The sequence below is a fragment of the Schistocerca serialis genome, chromosome 4, assembly GCF_023864345.2.
Source record: "Schistocerca serialis cubense isolate TAMUIC-IGC-003099 chromosome 4, iqSchSeri2.2, whole genome shotgun sequence".
Classification (NCBI taxonomy): domain Eukaryota; kingdom Metazoa; phylum Arthropoda; class Insecta; order Orthoptera; family Acrididae; genus Schistocerca; species Schistocerca serialis.
Genome location: NC_064641.1, coordinates 618,061,563 through 618,079,336, shown reverse-complemented (window position 1 = coordinate 618,079,336; position 17,774 = coordinate 618,061,563). Strand labels below are relative to the sequence as shown.

General features: G+C 45.2%; 1 non-coding gene across 1 annotated transcript; it reads left to right on the top strand.

Annotated features, from left to right (window-relative positions):
* Positions 1 to 11,900: 11,900 nt before the first annotated feature.
* Positions 11,901 to 11,974, top strand: Trnat-ugu (transfer RNA threonine (anticodon UGU)). Its single transcript has one exon. It is a non-coding gene; the product is annotated as a tRNA-Thr (tRNA).
* The last annotated feature ends 5,800 nt before the right edge of the window (positions 11,975 to 17,774 follow it).

The following is a 17,774-nucleotide window of genomic DNA, read 5'->3' as shown; positions in this document are numbered from 1 at the left end:
ACATACAACTAAATCAAGCAATACAGTGTGTTACTGGTGCTCTAAGGTATTCATATGTTTTCTGCCATTGTAAATATTTCTTATTTACTATAATGGGACAAAGATAAATCAGCGCTGCACGAGTGGTGGATAACATCGTTGACTCTGTGTCTAATGTAATCTGCGGTGCGCTTGGTCGCTTCTCAGTTGCGCAGTCCTAAGGCAATTGTTATTACAGGCATAGTAGCGAACAGTTTATTTTTAGAGGAGATGTAATGTTTGTGAATCTGGAAGAAGGAGATGTGGTATTTGTGAATCTGGGAGGAATTATATAGAATATTTCAATACATAGATTAAAAAAAACGTCTGTAATGACGTTTTCTTCACTGAATGAATGGAGAAGATTTTTGGAGGAATATCTCGGGGTAACAGATGCTTGCGTCAGAATGAAATGTTTGTTTGTCCCTTAGACATGTAATAATATTCATCATTAGAGTGACATTGATTTCCTTGTTTTCATTACGTAACAAAATGGCTCTGAGCACTATGGGACTTAACTACTGTGGTCATCAGTCCCCCAGAACTTAGAGCTACTTAAACCTAACTAACCTAAGGACATCACACACAGCCATGCCCGAGGCAGGATTCGAACCTGCGACCGTAGCAGTCGCGCGGTTCCGGACTGCGCGCCTAGAACCGCTAGACCACCGCGGCCGGCCCATTACGTAACAAATGAAGCATCTGGTTTAAATGTCAGTGAATTTTCTAATGAGTGAATTTCCCAGTTGTTGGTCTTCTTATGTTTTACAGGCTTTTTGACAATAATCAGAGTGTAATTACTTCAAGGACGCTTTTTTTAAAAAGTAAAACCGTCCACGACAATTCTCAGTAAAAATTTAATATTTTGCAGCGACTGCATTTCATCTTATGCCACACACAGATTGTTTCTGACAACCAAAATTTTGTAGTAAGTAGATTCTTTTTGACAATAATCAGAGTGTAATTATTTCAAGGACGCTTTTTTTAAAAAGTAAAACCGTCCACGACAATTCTCAGTAAAAATTTAATATTTTGCAGCGACTGCATTTCATCTTATGCCACACACAGATTGTTTCTGACAACCAAAATTTTGTAGTAAGTAGATTCTTTTCTCTTAGCTGCTGCACACTTATTTCAATTTGCTTTCGGTAGTACCAGTACACGAGAAACAAAATGGCATGTTGAGAAAGAGGCAAGTTACTTTCCTATCAGGGCAGATCTTATTTCGCATTATGTAGAATTTTTAATTGTGTTTACAGTGAGTAGTGAAAGTAATCTTAAGCAGTTATTTTCTTCCGAGTTAAGCAGTGTTTCATTTCGTGCATAATTCAACTAAGACATTGTACTTCTTGTTACGTAATGTTCGCAGGATAACTTCTGTGAAGTTTGGAAGGTAGGAGACGAGGTACTGGCAGAAGTGAAGCTGTGAGAAGGGGGCCTGAGTCATGCTTGGGTAGCTCAGACGGTTTAGCCGGCACGGTAGCTCAGCGTGTTCGGTCAGAGGGTTAGCCTGCCTCAATTATAAAAAAAAACTGAGTTAATAGATCAACAAAGGGTGTCTTACGACGTCCGCCCCGATCATATACAACGAAAGAAAACGAACAAAATGGAATATTAAGAAAAAAAAAGACGTTAGAGCACTTGCTCGCGAGAGGCAAAGGTCCCGAGTTCTAGTCTCGGTACGTCACACAATTTTAATTTGCCAGGAAGTTTAATAATAATCTTCTCAACTTTGCTCTCTTCTCTACCCATCAAACTTTTATCTGCGTCAGGTATTTGTCATCTACGACATTAGAACTGACAATCTGTATTCTTAAAATGAATATTCATTTCAGTTACAGAATAATGTTTCACGGATCTTCTTTCATGTTTCGGATATGGAATATCTATGTACGATTAATGACATCTTAGCAGCAAAGAATCCCGAGCAAATAGCATTATGGCAGATAGAAGTAACATACTCGCGTTGTAACGTACACTTATGACCACTGACTTAACTATCGATATAAACCCGTCCACGTGACAGCAGCGTCCCCTTGCGAGTAATGACTTGTAGTCATAACACGCACAGTGCAAGCAGTGCCATCGAGCTTGCTGTCCGTATGCAGGTCGGGAAAGGCACGCGATCTATCTGAGTGTGGCCGTGGGCAGACTGTGTTGGGCCGGAGGCTCGTCAGGAGCGTTTCGGAAACTGCTAGACCTGTCGACTGTTCGAGGAGTGCTCTGGTAAGTGTCTTCAACACGTGGCGAACCCAATATGAAACCACGTCCAGACATAATAAGGTTGGGCGGCCATCCATCAGTACAGATGCCAGACGTTGTAGGCTGGGCAGAATGGTAAAATAATACAGGGACTAACTGTGGTGGAGCCGGCCGCTGTAGCAGAGCGGTTCTAGGCGCATCTGTCTGGAACCGCGCTGCTGCTGCGGTCGTAGGCTCGAATCCTGCCTCGGGCATGGATGTGTGTGATGTCCTTAGGTTAGTTAGGTTTAAGTAGTTCTAAGTCTAGGTTACTGGTTACTGATGACCTCAAATGTTAAGTCCCATAGTGTTTAGAGCCATTTTTGAACTGTGGCAGAAATAACATCATACGACGATGCTGAATTGTAATGTCGTGTGGCTAGGGCCTCCCGTCGGGTAGACCGTTCGCCTGGTGCAGGTCTTTCGATTTGACGCCACTTCGGCGACCTGCGCGTCGATGGTGATGAAATGATGATGATTAGGACAACACCAGTCCGTTAGCGGAGAAAAACTCCGACCCAGCCGGGAATCGAACCCGGGCCCTTAGGATTGACATACCGTCACCCTGACCACTCAGCTACCGGGAGCGGACACTAGGATACTGGGCAGTATACATGTGTATGTGAAATCACAGTGCACCGAACATTCCTAAAGATGGGCCTTCGCAGTCGACGGCACCTGCTTGTACCAATGTTAACACCATGGCATCGGCAACAACGACTGAAATGGTCATGTACCCACCGACACTGGACCTTGGTACATGGCACAGTGTTGCATGGTCTGATGAATTCCGATACCTTCATCATGCCGATGGGAGGATGACAAACCTTCGTCTTCCAGGGAAACAGCTCATTGACACCATTGCTGCTAGACAGGGACAAACAGACGGCGGCTCCATCATGCTCTGGGGAACATTCGCGTGGGCATCCATGTATCCAGTGGAGATAGAGCAAGGCACGATGACGGCCAAGGAATATTGTAAACTTGTTTCAGACCGAAATGAAACTTCCTGGCAGATTAAAACTGTGTGCCGAACCGAGACTCGAACTTTGCCTTTCGCGGGCACGTTTTCTACCATCTGAGCTACCCAAGTACGACTCACGCCCCGTCCAAACAGCGTCACTTCTGCCAGTACGTCGTCTCCTACCTTCCAAACTTTACAGAAGCTCTCCTGCGAACGTTGCAGAACTAGCACTCCGGAAAGAAAGGATATTGCGGATACATAGATAGCCACAGCCTGGGGTATGTTTCCAGAATGAGATTTTCTCTGTGCAGCGGAGTGTACGCTGATATGAAACTTCCTGGCAGATTAAAACTGTGTGCCGGGCCGAGACTCGAACTCGGAACCTTTGACTTTCGCGGGGCAGTGTTCTACCATTCTTTAGGAATGTTCGGTGCGCTGTGATTTCTCACACACAGGTATTCTGCCCAGTATTCTAGTCTGATGTTATTTCTGCCACAGTTAATTCAAAAATGGCCCTTTAGCACTATGGGACTTAACATCTGAGGTCATCAGTCCCCTACACTTAGAACCACTTAAACCTATGAGGTACTGCCAGAAGTGAAGCTTTGAGGACGGGCTGTGAATCGTTCTTGGGTAGCTCAGGTGATGCCGGCACGGTAGCTCAGCGTGTTCGGTCAGCGGGAAAGCTGCCCTATGTAATAAAAAAAAACTGGGTTAATGGATCAACAACGAACTGAAACGGGTGTCTTTCGACGTCCGTCTGAAACGGGTGTCTTTCGACGTCCGCCGAGAGCAGATAAAACGAACAAAATGAGATTTTTTTAAAGAAGAGGTGATAGAGCACTTGCCCGCGATAGGCAAAGGTCCCGAGTTCGAGTCTCGGTCCGGCACACAGTTTTAATCTGCCAGGAAGTTTCATATCAGCGCACACTCCACTGCAGAGTGAAAATCTCATTTTGTTTCAGAGCACTTACATTCCTTCATGACGATCATGTTTCCCAAAAACACTGGCACTTTTCAGCAAGATTATGCACAATGTAAAAAAAAAAAAAAAAAAAAAAACAGGAGGGTGATATAGTGCTTCGGGGAAAACAGTGGCGAGTTCCAGTTCATATGCTGTCCCGTCCCCTCTCCCGCCAAATATGAACCCTACCCAACAACCTCGATTTGATTCAATGTGGCGTCATAGCTCATCGTCCCACTCTTCTGAATTTACGGGTGTTATATTTGGTGGCCGAGCAGTTCTTTGCGTCTCAGTCCGGAACCGAGCTGCTGCTACGGTCGCAGGTTCGAATCCTGCCTCGGGCATGGATGTGCCGTGATGTCAAGGTAAAACCGCCTTTCCTTGCAGCTAGGAAAGGCGATTTTATTTGCAAAACAATTATTTCTGTGCTTGCAGAGGCTGAATGGCCACACAAATAAACTTGTTACGGGAGTTATTTGACGTGTCTACGCAGATGTGGTACCAAATCCCTCCGTCGATCTACCAAGGCCTCATTGCTTCCATGACACGACGGTGTTATCCGTGCCGAAAGTGTAAATACTAATCATTAGACAGGTGGTCATAATGTTCTGGCTGAACAGTGTATACAGTTTATTTGCATTTCTCAAGATATATGTAAATTGAGACACAACTGATGGACCCGGTGGTTCGTTGAAGATACTTACGGGTTCTGGGAGCGACCCTTTCAACATTGCCACCAATAAGATTACCTGACGACTGAAGAACACCCAGGTCACCGACAAATGAAGGCCACCAAGCCTGTATTATTAGCGGCGAGTACCTGGGCACTTTATTCTGGTTCAAAATTAGTTACGTGTTTGCTAGAGGGTTTCCAGTTCACTACAGATTTATTGCTTCAACAGTGCATATCGAGTTCATGTCATTATAACATTTACAAATTGAAAGGACAAGCTGTTCCGTGATACTAGGTATCGCCCCATGTCGAAACACCCGTATTAGTACAGGGTGTAACCTCCACGGGCGGCAATGAGGCTCGGACTCTGGCATCCAGTCGATCGTAAACATGGCGAACACTGTCCTAGGATACTCTAGGCAAACGCCTACTATACCAGTCCACGCGTTCCAGAAGAGTTGGTGGTTGACGAGTCACATGAGTAACTTCTTTTCCCATCATACGCCACACGTGTTGGATAGGCGACAGTTCTGCAGATCATGCTGGTTAGGGAAGTTGCTGCACAGCCTTCAGTTCACGTGGAGTTTCACGGGCAGTATGTGAGCGAGCATTACGCTGTTGGAACAGCACATCACCTTCCTGTTTGAAGAACGGCAAGATAATGAGTCTAATAACTTTCTATACGTATTAACAGCTAGTTGGTTTCCCATTCAGAAATATGAGATTTGTAACTTATCTGAACCTATACCATAAGGCCAGTGTGTCTTGGACGAATGCACTGTGCGAGACATCGCTCACCAGGTCTATGTTACACTCGCAAACAACCACCATTTCCGTACAGGCAGGAGCTGCTTATATCATAGCGGACCATGGTGCGCCATTCCATCTTACAAGTGATCCTCTGATGGCACCAGTCGAGCCATGATAGTCGATGATGTGTCATGAGTGTAAGATGGGCTAGAAGTGTGCGCGCCCGTAGCCCCAATGATAATAATTGGTTAGCAACAGTTGATTTGGACATGTCTGGCCTCATAAGCTATCTTATCTGTATTGTGTTAGCAGGACGATCTCCCACTGGTCCCTTACAATAAGACGATCATGACGGGTACCTGTGCTGCTTGGACGTTCGGAACCTCGTCTAAGGGTGCCAAAATGTTCACGTGACACTAGTTCAAAAGTGGTTCAAATTGCTCTAAGCACTATGGGACTTAACATCTGAGGTCATCAGTCCCCTAGATCTTAGAACTAGTTACACCTAACTAACCTAAGGACATCACGCACATCCATGCCCGAGGAAGGACTCGAACCTGCGACTGTAGCGGTCGCGCGGTTCCAGACTGAAGCGCTTCGAACCGCTCGGCCATAACAGCGGGCGTGACACTGGTACGAGCACCGTTTCATAGCTGACGCACCACGTCTAGCTTGTGTGGCAATACTCCGAAAGGATCATTCCGCCACTCGGAAAGTCATGATTTGACCCATTTAAATCTCACACATTTCGCTGTAGGAAGCACGCGTGCGTCTCTGCAATATGGTTGCCGGCTTGCCACACACATCTGCAGCACACTCAGCCTCCTGGCTGTGAGCAGTCTCCATTAAAAAGTAGACGCACACGGCGCTTTAGTAGCTACGACCCTACGCTCTCTGTTGGCGGACGACGTTGAAACCATTAACAGTACATCCACTGTGCCCCAGGTAGAATATGGCATAATAGGATCAAAATCGGCGTCGTATTTCCAGGTGTCCTAATTTTTATTCGGGCAGTGTATTTATTTAAAGTGCACTGGTGTCAACGAATATCATGGTTGCCTGTTAACATTCCTACAGCGACAGATCTCTTTGGCCACCTTCCACTCATTTGTCACTAGCAACTAGGGCATAAAATCTGGGACATAACAGCTGACGACTCTCATCATAGCAGCATTACTAATAATAACAATAAAAGTAATCGCTTCACCTTCGCCCTCTTCCTCTACTACCCACATTTGGTTTATGTGAATGAAGTCTTTATATATACAGGGTGTTACAAATAAGGTGTGGCCAAACTTTCAGGAAACATTCCTCACGCACAAAGAAAGAAAATATGTTATGTGGACATGTGTCCGGAAACGCTTACTTTCCATGTTAGAGCTCATTTTATTACTTCTCTTCAAATCACATTAATTATGGAATGGAAACACACAGCAACTGAACGTACCAGCGTCACTTCTAACACTTTGTTACAGGAAATGTTCAAACTGTCCTCCGATAGCGAGGATACATGCATCCACCCGCCGTCGCATGGAATCCCTGATGCGCTGATGCAGCCCTGGAGAATGGCGTATTGAATCACAGCCGTCCACAATACGAGCACGAAGAGTCTCAACATTTGGTACCGGGGTTGCGTAGACAAGAGCTTTCAAATGCCCCCATAAATGAAAGTCAAGAGGGTTGAGGTCAGGAGAGCGTGGAGGCCATGGAATTGGTCCGCCCCTACCTATCCATCAGTCACCGAATCTGTTGTTGAGAAGCGTACGAACACTTCGGCTGAAATGTGCAGGAGCTCCATCGTGCATGAACCACATGTTGTGTCGTACTTGTAAAGGCACATGTTCTAGCAGCACAGGTAGAGTATCCCATATGAAATCATGATGACGTGCTCCACTCAGCATAGGTGGAAGAATATGGGGCCCAATCAAGACATCACCAACAATGCCTGCCCAAACGTTCACAGAAAATCTGTGTTGATGACGTGATTGCACAATTGCGTGCGGATTCTCGTCGGCCCACACATGTTGATTGTGAAAATTTACAATTTGATCACGTTGGAATGAAGCCTCATCCGTAAAGAGAACATTTCCACTGAAATGAGGATTGACACATTGTTGGATGAACCAATCGCAGAATGGAGGCCAATCAGCTGCTGATAGTGGCTGCACACAATGTACAGGGTTATTAAAAATGATTGAAGCGATTTCACAGCTCTACAATAACTTTGTTATTTGAGATATTTTCACAACGCTTTGCACACACACATACAAAAACTCAAAAAGTTTCTTTAGGCATTCACAAATGTTCGATATGTGCCCCTTTAGTGATTCAGCAGACATCAACCCGATAATCAAGTTCCTCCCACACTCGGCGCAGCATGTCCCCATGAATGAGTTCGAAGGCATCGTTGATCCGAGCTCGCAGTTCTGGCACGTTTCTTGTGAGAGGAGGTTTAAACACTGAATCTTTCAAATAACCCCACAGAAAGAAATCGCATGGGGTTAAGTCAGGAGAGCGTGGAGGCCATGACATGAATTGCTGATCATGATCTCCACCATGACCGATCCATCGGTTTTCCAATCGCCTATTTAAGAAATGCCGAACATCATGATGGAAGTGCGGTGGAGCACTTTCCTGTTGAAAGATGAAGTCGGTGCTGTCGGTCTCCAGTTGTGGCATGAGCCAATTTTCCAGCATGTCCAGATACACGTGTTCTGTAACGTTTTTTTCGCAGAAGAAAAAGGGGCCGTAAACCTTAAATCGTGAGATTGCACAAAACACGAACTTTTGGTGAATTGCGAATTTGCTGCACGAATGCGTGAGGATTCTCTACCGCCCTGATTCGCACGTTGTGTCTGTTCACTTCACCATTAAGAAAAAATGTTGCTTCATCACTGAAAACAAGTTTCGCACTGAACGCATGCTCTTCCATGAGCTGTTGCAACCGCGCCGAAAATTCAAAGCGTTTGACTTTGTCATCGGGTGTCAGGGCTTGTAGCAATTGTAAACGGTAAGGCTTCTGCTTTAGCCATTTCCGTAAGATTCTCCAAACCGTCGGCTGTGGTACGTTTAGCTCCCTGCTTCCTTTATTCGTCGACTTCCGCCGGCTACGCGTGAAACTTGCCCGCACGCGTTCAACCGTTTCTTCACTCACTGAAGGCCGACCCGTTGATTTCCCCTTACAGAGGCATCCAGAAGCTTTAAACTGCGCATACCATCGCCGAATGGAGTTAGCAGTTGGTGGATCTTTGTTGAACTTCGTCCTGAAGTGTCGTTGCACTGTTATGACGGACTGATGTGAGTGCATTTCAAGCACGGCACACGCTTTCTCGGCTCCTGTCGCCATTTTGTCTTACTGCGCTCTCGAGCGCTCTGGCGGCAGAAACCTGAAGTGCGGCTTCCGCGGAACAAAACTTTATGAGTTTTTCTACGTAGTGTAGTGTGTCGTGACCATATGTCAATGAATGGAGCTACAGTGAATTTATGAAATCGCTTCAATCATTTGTAATAGCCCTGTACATGGTACGGAAACAACTGGTTCTCCCGTAGCACTCTCCATACAGTGACGTGGTCAACGTCACCTTGTACAGCAGCAACTTCTCTGACGCTGACATTAGGGTTATCGTCAACTGCACAAAGAATTGCCTCGTCCATTGCAGGTGTCCTCGTCGTTCTAGGTCTTCCCCAGTCGCGAGTCATAGGCTGGAATGTTCCGTGCTCCCTAAGACGCCGATCAGTTGCTTCGAACGTCTTCTTGTCGGGACACCTTCGTTCTGGAAATCTGTCTCGATACAAACGTACCGCGCCACGGCTATTGCCCCGTGCTAATCCATACATCAAATGGGCATCTGCTAACTCCGCATTTGTAAACATTGCACTGACTGCAAAACTACGTTCGTGTTGAACATTAACCTGTTGATGCTACTTACTGATGTGCTTGATGCTAGTACTGTAGAGCAATGAGTCGCATGTCAACACAAGAACCGAAGCCAACATTACCTCCCTTCAATTGGACCAACTGGCGGTGAATCGAGGAAGTACAGTACATACTGACGAAACTAAAATCTAAAATAAGCTCTAACATGGAAATTAAGCGTTTCCGGACACATGTCTACATAACATCTTTTCTTTATTTGTGTGTGAGGAATGTTTCATGAAAGTTTGGCCGTTCCTTTTTGTGACACCCGTATACAGGATGGTCCACTGGCTGTGACCGGGCCAAATACCTCACGAAGTAAGCGTCAAACGAAAGAACTACAAAGAACGAAAGTTGTGTAGCTGAAAGCGGAAACGCTATGGTTGACCCGCTAGATGGCACTGCCATAGGTCAAACGGATATCAACTGCGTTTTTTTTAAATAGAAAACTCCATTTTTTATTACATATTCGTGTAGTACGTAAACAAATATGAATGTTTTAGTTGGACCACTTTTTTCGCTTTGTGATATATGTCGCTGTAGTAGTCACAAACATATTGCTCACGGTTTTAGACGAACAGTTGGTAACAGGTAGGATTTTCAAATTAAAATGCAGAACGTAGGTACGTTTGAACATTTTGTTTCTGTTATTCCAATGTGATACATGTAACTTTATGAACTTATCAGCTCTGAGAACGCATGCTGTTACAGCGTGATTACCTGTAAATACCACATTAATGCAATAAATCCTCAAAATGATGTCCGTCAACCTCAATGCATTTGGCATTACGTGTAACGACATTCCTCTCAACAGCGAGTAGTTCGCCTTCCGAAATGTTCGCACATCCACTGACAGTGCGCTGACGCATATTTTCAGGCGTTGTCGGTGAATCACGATAGCAAATACCCTTCAACTTTCATCACAGAAAGAAATCCGTGGACGTCAGATATGGTGAATGTGCGGGCCATGGTATGGTGTTTCGACTACCAATCCACCTGCCAGGAAATATGCTATTCAGTACCGCTTCAACCGTACGCGAGCTATGTGCCGGACATCCATCATGTTGGAAGTACATCGCCATTCTCTCATGCAGTGAAACATCTTGTAGTAACGTTGGTAGAACATGACGTAGGAAATCAGCATACATTGCACCATTTAGATTGCCATCGATAAAATGGGGGCCAATTATCCTCCCTCCCATAATGCCGCACCATGCATTAACCCGCCAGTTCGCTGATGTTCCACATGTCGCAGCCATCATGGATTTTCCGTTGCCAGATAGTGCATATTATGCCGGTTTACGTTACCGCTGTTGGTGACTGACGCTTCGTCGCTAAATAGAAGGTGTCCAAAAAATCTGTCATCGTCCCGTAATTTCTCTTGTGCCCAGTGGCAGTACTGTACACGACGTTCAGAGTCGTCACCATGCAATTCCTGGTGCATAGAAATATGGTACGGGTGCAATCGATGTTGATGTAGCATTGTCAACACCGATGTTTTTGAGATTCCCGATTCTCGCGCAGTTTGTCTGCTACAGATGTGCGGATTAACCGCGACAGCAGCTAAAACACCTACTTGAGCATGATCATTTGTTGCAGGTCGTGGTTGACGTTTCATATGTGGCTGAACACTTCCTGCATCCTTAAATAACTTAACTATCCGATGAACGGTCCGGAAACTTGGATGATGTCGTCCAGGAGCAGAATACATAGCACACGCTCGTTTGGCATTTTGATCACTGTAGCCATACATCAAGACGATATCGACCTTTTCCGCCATTGGTAAACGGTCCATTTTAAGACCCGTAATGTATCACGAAGCAAATACCGTGCGAACTGCCAGAATGTTACGTGATACCACGTACTTATACGTTTGTGGCTATTACAGCGCCATCTATTACAAAGCGAAAAAAGTGGTCCGACTAAAACCTACATATTTCTTTACGTACTACACTAATGTGTAATAAAAATGGGGGTTCCTATTTTTTAAAAAAACGCAGTTGATATCCGTTTGACCTATGGCAGCGCCATCTAGTGGGCCAACCATAGCTTCATCCGGTTTCCCCCTTCAAGCTAGATGAGTTTCGTTCTTTGTAGCTTTTTTCGTTTGATGCTTATTTCGTGAGATATTTGGCCCGGTCACTATCAGTGGACCAGCCCATATAAAAGTAAGGCTCACCGGCCATTAGACCATCTTCCTCTGTACCGATGCACAAACAGTACCCGAACTCTTACGGGAATCGGCGGTAAAGCCGCGATTAATAAGTATAATTGGCAGGGACACTGTGAATATAGTGCGGGACAATAAGTTGCGAATGTGGATCTCACGGGAGGCATGCCAGAAAAAAGTCCCTGCAGTCGCAATACTCTATGTGTCCTGGTGGCTCAGAAGGATAGAGCGTCTGCCATGTAAGCAGGAGATCCTGGGTTCGAGTCCCGGCCGGGGCACATATTTTCAACTGTCACCGCTGACTTAAATCAACTCCTGTATGCAGCTAACGGTATTCATTTCATTGTAATTAAGTCTTTGTCATCTGTGTTATCACAACCGGGAAATATTCATTTAAAAACGAATATTCGTTTCAATTATAGAATAATTCTTCAGATTTCATCTTTCACTATTGCATATCCATGCGCGGATAATGAACAAATCGGATAATCCTAACGACGGTAATAAGCGGCTTTCTACACCGTTTACTTGTAATTGGTTAATAGCTTACTTTACAGATACTGCTGGTCCTGACTCGCGTGCGCGGCTTCTGCAGCCACGGCTGTGATAAAGCGAGCAGTGTTACAGTCAGTTGACGCCGTTTCGCTCCCCCTGTGTGCACCATCAGCAGGAGAGCGGCAGTCGCAGGCAGACGGCAGCGTGGCAGGGCGGCGGAATGAGCGGCCGCAGGCGGCAATCGTCCTAAGAGCAGCGCGCCAGCCGGCCGCCGCCTGTCGATATTCGTTTGCGCCGCCGGCGGGCGCCGAGGCCTGGCAGTGGGTCCCCAGACGCCACCTGCCTCCGCCGCCGCCGTCGCCGCTGCCGACGACGCCGGTGGTCCCAGCAAACTGTACAACGCACACTCTGTGCTTTTCAGGCCCTGCTCAGCAGTCTCCTGGTAATAGTTCTGGCAACACAGCTGCCATAAAATGCTGTACGTTTTGAGAAAGTCTTTCCGAAATGAGCTGCCACCTTGCAACGATGAGCTACCGTAAAAATTTTTGCGTTCTTTGCTTGGGGACGAACGATAATGAATATCTAAAAGTGAACATTTTGACAGTAACCGCTGTGAGCGTTGATTGAAACTAAAATATCTGTAATCAATCACAGTTATTATGCAGGACGCTCATAGCTAAATTTTCGCTACTTGAGCCACTGTAAACGGAAAACTACATAGGTACCCAACTTTCAGGGAATGATGTTCAATCAGTGTTCTGCAGGATTTACGTTCTTAGTAGCATGACTTGCCCTTAGGTATCGATCCTGGTACGGTGACATATGGCTGGAACACAAGAACCGATGTGCGTTACAGTTGTAGACAGTGAACGTGGGTCTGGACAAGCTCTTTAATCACGTTAAAGGAAAGGTTGAAGTACATCATTCGGAAGACTGAATGAACTGGTGATTTGGAAATTGCTCTTGGCTGGTGCCGAAGGCCAACTGCGCCACAAATTGTTCAAGAAGTCGTTGCTGCCATAGATGAGAATGCTGGATTGAATTTAAGATCTGCGAGCAGTGCACGAGGTTTCTCTTGACAGCTGAACTTTCCATGGTGAACCGCTTGCAAAGTGCTGTATACAATTGTACAGCAATCTCTAGGGTGGTTCCAGGCTGCCGTGGATGCAGGTGGTCTTCACTGTGCGCAACGTTTGTGACCTGGAACATAATCAAGGTACACGGTTATCAAATGTTACGCACTCATGTGGATATTAAAATATGTTCTTCCAATCGTTTATTCTTTATTTCTCTTCCTCATCTCAGTAAAAATGTTTCCACAAAGTTTCACTGTGCTGCGATCACTCGTTTTTCACGAGGGCCCGCTGAAGTAGCGAAAGTTTAATCATAATTACCCTGTAGTTGCCACTAAACGTTTCGGAAGATTACGAGGTGGAATTTCGTCAATTAATAAAGCATAGATTTATTGCAGACACAACTTTTATTTAACTTGTGGTAATATATGGGTGCAGAAGACAAAAGATTGTAGTTCAAAGGTCACAGTTATGTGCTTTTCTAATTTTGTACGTACACAGTAAATTCTAATAAACAGATGGAAATGGAAAGTTTTACACTAGAGAGCATTGGCTCGGTATAGAGGTCTTCATAATATAATGGATGTTAATGCACTAAACTTTTATTTCATTTATTATTGATACATTGTCGTCATCAACAGTAGATATATCCCCGACGAATACACTGAGGTCTTCGTCAGGACAAGGAAACAAAAAGGCTCTGGAAATTCATGGAGCAAATCGTGTGTCATTTTGTGAAGATCGCCTGCTGGAGCCTTCTATGAAAGTGGACTTACTCGCATCACGTCCAAAGTATGCTCTATGCATGACAGATCAAGGAACCCTGTAGTGCACTAAAGGATCCGTGGTTTCGACAACGCCTTTGAGGTACGAACCGCACTGCTGTCATATACATTCGATACGCTGCTTATGAAAGGCATGACAACAAGGGTTATCATTCTTGCCACATACTGAAGATACTTTTGCATCCCACCAACAGCTACCAAATCAGTACTATCATCATATTCAATAGCGGCGCACACCACGATTGAAGAAATCGGAGCAGTGAAATTTTAGGTAGTCGTCTACAGACGCGATTGTGTTAATCCGACCACAGGACCACAGGAAGTGTGTCAGGTAGCTCTGACTCCAGATCCTACCTCTCTCTCTGCGTATGGTATGATTCCCTTGGTTAACAATGCATGGTAAGTCGAGTTCTCAACCTAGCTTCGAGTAATCTGTCCCAACAGTTCGCGGCGCCACTCTACCTTTAATCTAGGTCAGGATTTCAGCTATTATCAACCGTCTGTTCATCAATGCAATCGACTAATTATGATTTTCTCGTGATGGAGTCCTCCTGAAACTACCCATGTCTACTCATTCTGCGACACTCTTGTTCTGACTCCTTGTCGACACCATTCGTTCTATTCATTACACAACAATCAGTTGTCTATCGACTGATGCTCCGATGCCTTTCTTGCTAAGGTTTCTAACTTCCCGAGATTAGTAAAAATGGCTATAAGTTGCATGTTTATATCGTTAAAGCAACCTGTGTTATGAATTCTAGCTTAAATCTTCGAGGAAAGCCAGACGCACCGATAGCCAACATGAATTCACACTGTTCATCATTTGTATAAAAGACATTCCCACGTAAGGTTGAAACTTTAGTTAACGTATTCCACAGGCATGGAAATACTGGAGTAAGTGTGTAGAAGCGTTCCGTCAAGGAGTATGACTTTCCAGTCCATCAGCGTATCTTTCCGTGGCAAAAGGCTACTTCTCGAGTCATATTTGTGTTATGTACTCTTCCGATATACTGAATTTACTGATAAACACGCTTATGGATACAATGAATATCAAGTTTATTACACTACACAACAAAAATTTGCTACAAAGGCAGTTAGTTTGAAAAATTGCAATAGAAAACGAAACACTTTTTCAATATTGAATTAAGAAAATTAGAGTCTAAGGACCTCAAAATGTCACAGTCCTTTGTAAGTTCCTCAAACCAATGTTCCTGCACTAAGAGTGTCGCAATCGATGTCCAGAAGGGACGTGTCACAGTTGAAGGCCATAAAGGCCTGACAAAAGTTAAAGTACTGCTAAGACTCACAAAAATTCGGCATATCTCCTACGACAACATGACGTGAACTACTACAAGGTACGATTGCTGGTCATAGATTGTAGATCACGTCCCGCCAGTTTAGATGTCAGGCTGGCTGCGCCAACAGGTGAAGTTAGACGTGGCCTACGTTGTTCTAGTGGGAGCTCCAGAATGTGAAACTGTGCTGGTGTGACTTCTAGCCATGTGGAGCAGCTGAGGGTCCTTCCAGCGAACTGGCGCAAGCTGGAGTAGTAACGAGCCTTCACTATCCGGGATGTTCATTCTGAGGACTCTGCCCCTGGAACAAAAGGTGATGGCGGACTAACATACGCAGAAGAGCTCAACTCTAAAGCCACAATTGGTTAATGAGCCTATGACACACTGTGCAATGTTGAAGTATCACTTTAGTGGTCTTTTACCCATGTCCCTGCCTAGGAGATTTGAAATGACTGCTGGAGACCGATATTGACGGCTTTGGTGAAAACCATGACCCACACGGGATTCTGGAGATTAAAACAGTGGTGGCTGGGCTGTTGATAAGAGAAGCAGGCGCTGGTGCGATGTACGATCGATGTGATCGGCCATGTAGTTTTTCAGACCCATCGTAGGAGGTGGAATGCTAAGAAGCCATAAAGTGTGTATAGACCTCGTTCAATGTATGATGGAACAGTAACTGGGATAGATGGGATTTAAAGGTAAAGAAGAAATAGTCAACTACATCTTTAAAACCAGGAGGAAGACCGCAGTATGTATCAGGCCAATCATTTGCTTCTCAGAAAGTGGAGAATTCTGTGGAAGAAAACTGGTGGCTGTCATACATGACGGTGTTTCCTGGGAGACTGAAAATTGAAAAAAATATGGGAGAATATTTGAATGGCCTGCATTGCTGATGTAGTATACGTACAGGAGACTTAGAGAAAACCACAGCCAACGTCATAGGCTGTTAACCAGGAGTGTCCCAGGAACGGACCTTCGACACGAAATCCTGGTGTAACGAAGCCCAGGGAGCAGAAGAGTGTTTCCAAGGGAGGGGGAGCCTGCTTGCTCTCGGAAGATGGGGTAGGAGGTAACCATGTGGAGCCGGCAGGAGTGGCCGTGCGGTTCTAGGCGCTACAGTCTGGAGCCGAGCGACCGCTACGGTCGCAGGTTCGAATCCTGCCTCAGGCGTGGATGTGTGTGATGTTCTTAGGTTAGTTAGGTTTAATTAGTTCTAAGTTCTAGGCGACTGATGACCTCAGAAGTTAAGTCGCATAGTGCTGAGAGCCATTTGAACCATGTGGGTGATCGCCGCGTAGATTCCCCTTCAGTCGACATGTTGGTGGGTCACGTACTTGGTGAGCAAACTGCCCCAGTGCCTGACGAGCAAAAAAGTCAAAAGGCATTCCTGCAGGCCTACCAGAACCATTACAATGGTGCTGCAATTAACCGCTTGGAGCAAGAGCTCGGTATTACGGGAGAAGGGCTCCTTCCAGTGATACCAGTGTGCCTGGACTTTCGGGTGTCATAGCTATTTGCAATCTTGTGGCGAACCACGTTGCATCAGATGGAGTACATGGTGGAGCATTGGGTCCTCGATGGTATTGCGCACGAGGAGATTGCTGCCAATGGAAGATTGGTCAAGGTATCATTGACGGTGACATCCATGTGGAAGCAGAGTTCATAATCTGCAACAAAAGCAGGATCCTTCGCTGGGGCAGATGCTAGAGCAGGGAGAGTTTTAGACATAAATATGATTGGTCTCTCTACCTCATCAAACCACATATGAATGGACTGCCTCAACACGTTGTCCAAAGTATTGGCAACCAAATGGTTCAAATGGCTCTGAGCACTATGGGACTTAACATACGTGGTCATCAGTCCCCTAGAACTTAGAGCTACTTAAACCTAACTAACCTAAGGACATCACACACATCCATGCCCGAGGCAGGATTCGAACCTGCGACCGTAGCAGTCCCGCGGTTCCGGACTGCGCGCCTAGAACCGCTAGACCACCGCGGCCGGCATTGGTAACCAAGATATTGGCCTTGGTGGTAGAAATGATCTTTCATAAGAGGCGACAGAAATTCAGGTTCACCATCAACTGTGGCTCACAAATCTAGATTTATTTCACGAAAACATTTAAAATTTTCCTCTACAATGGAATGAAGAGAAAAGCCAGTTAACAACAACCAATAATGACAGAGTGCCAGAAGGGCTTAAAAACTTGATTTCAAATGAATCCCTTAAAAGAATACAAGATCAACGTCAATAATCACAAAGGGTCACAAGGCTTAGAACTTACTTTAAAATTCTCTCTAAAAAAATTTCTAATCAGATCAAAATCAATAATCACCAAACACCAACAGGCTGAAAAATTGCCTTGAAATTTTTAAATATTACAGGAAGTTCAAGGTCAGTACAGACCTAGAAATATTCCCGTTTAAAAAA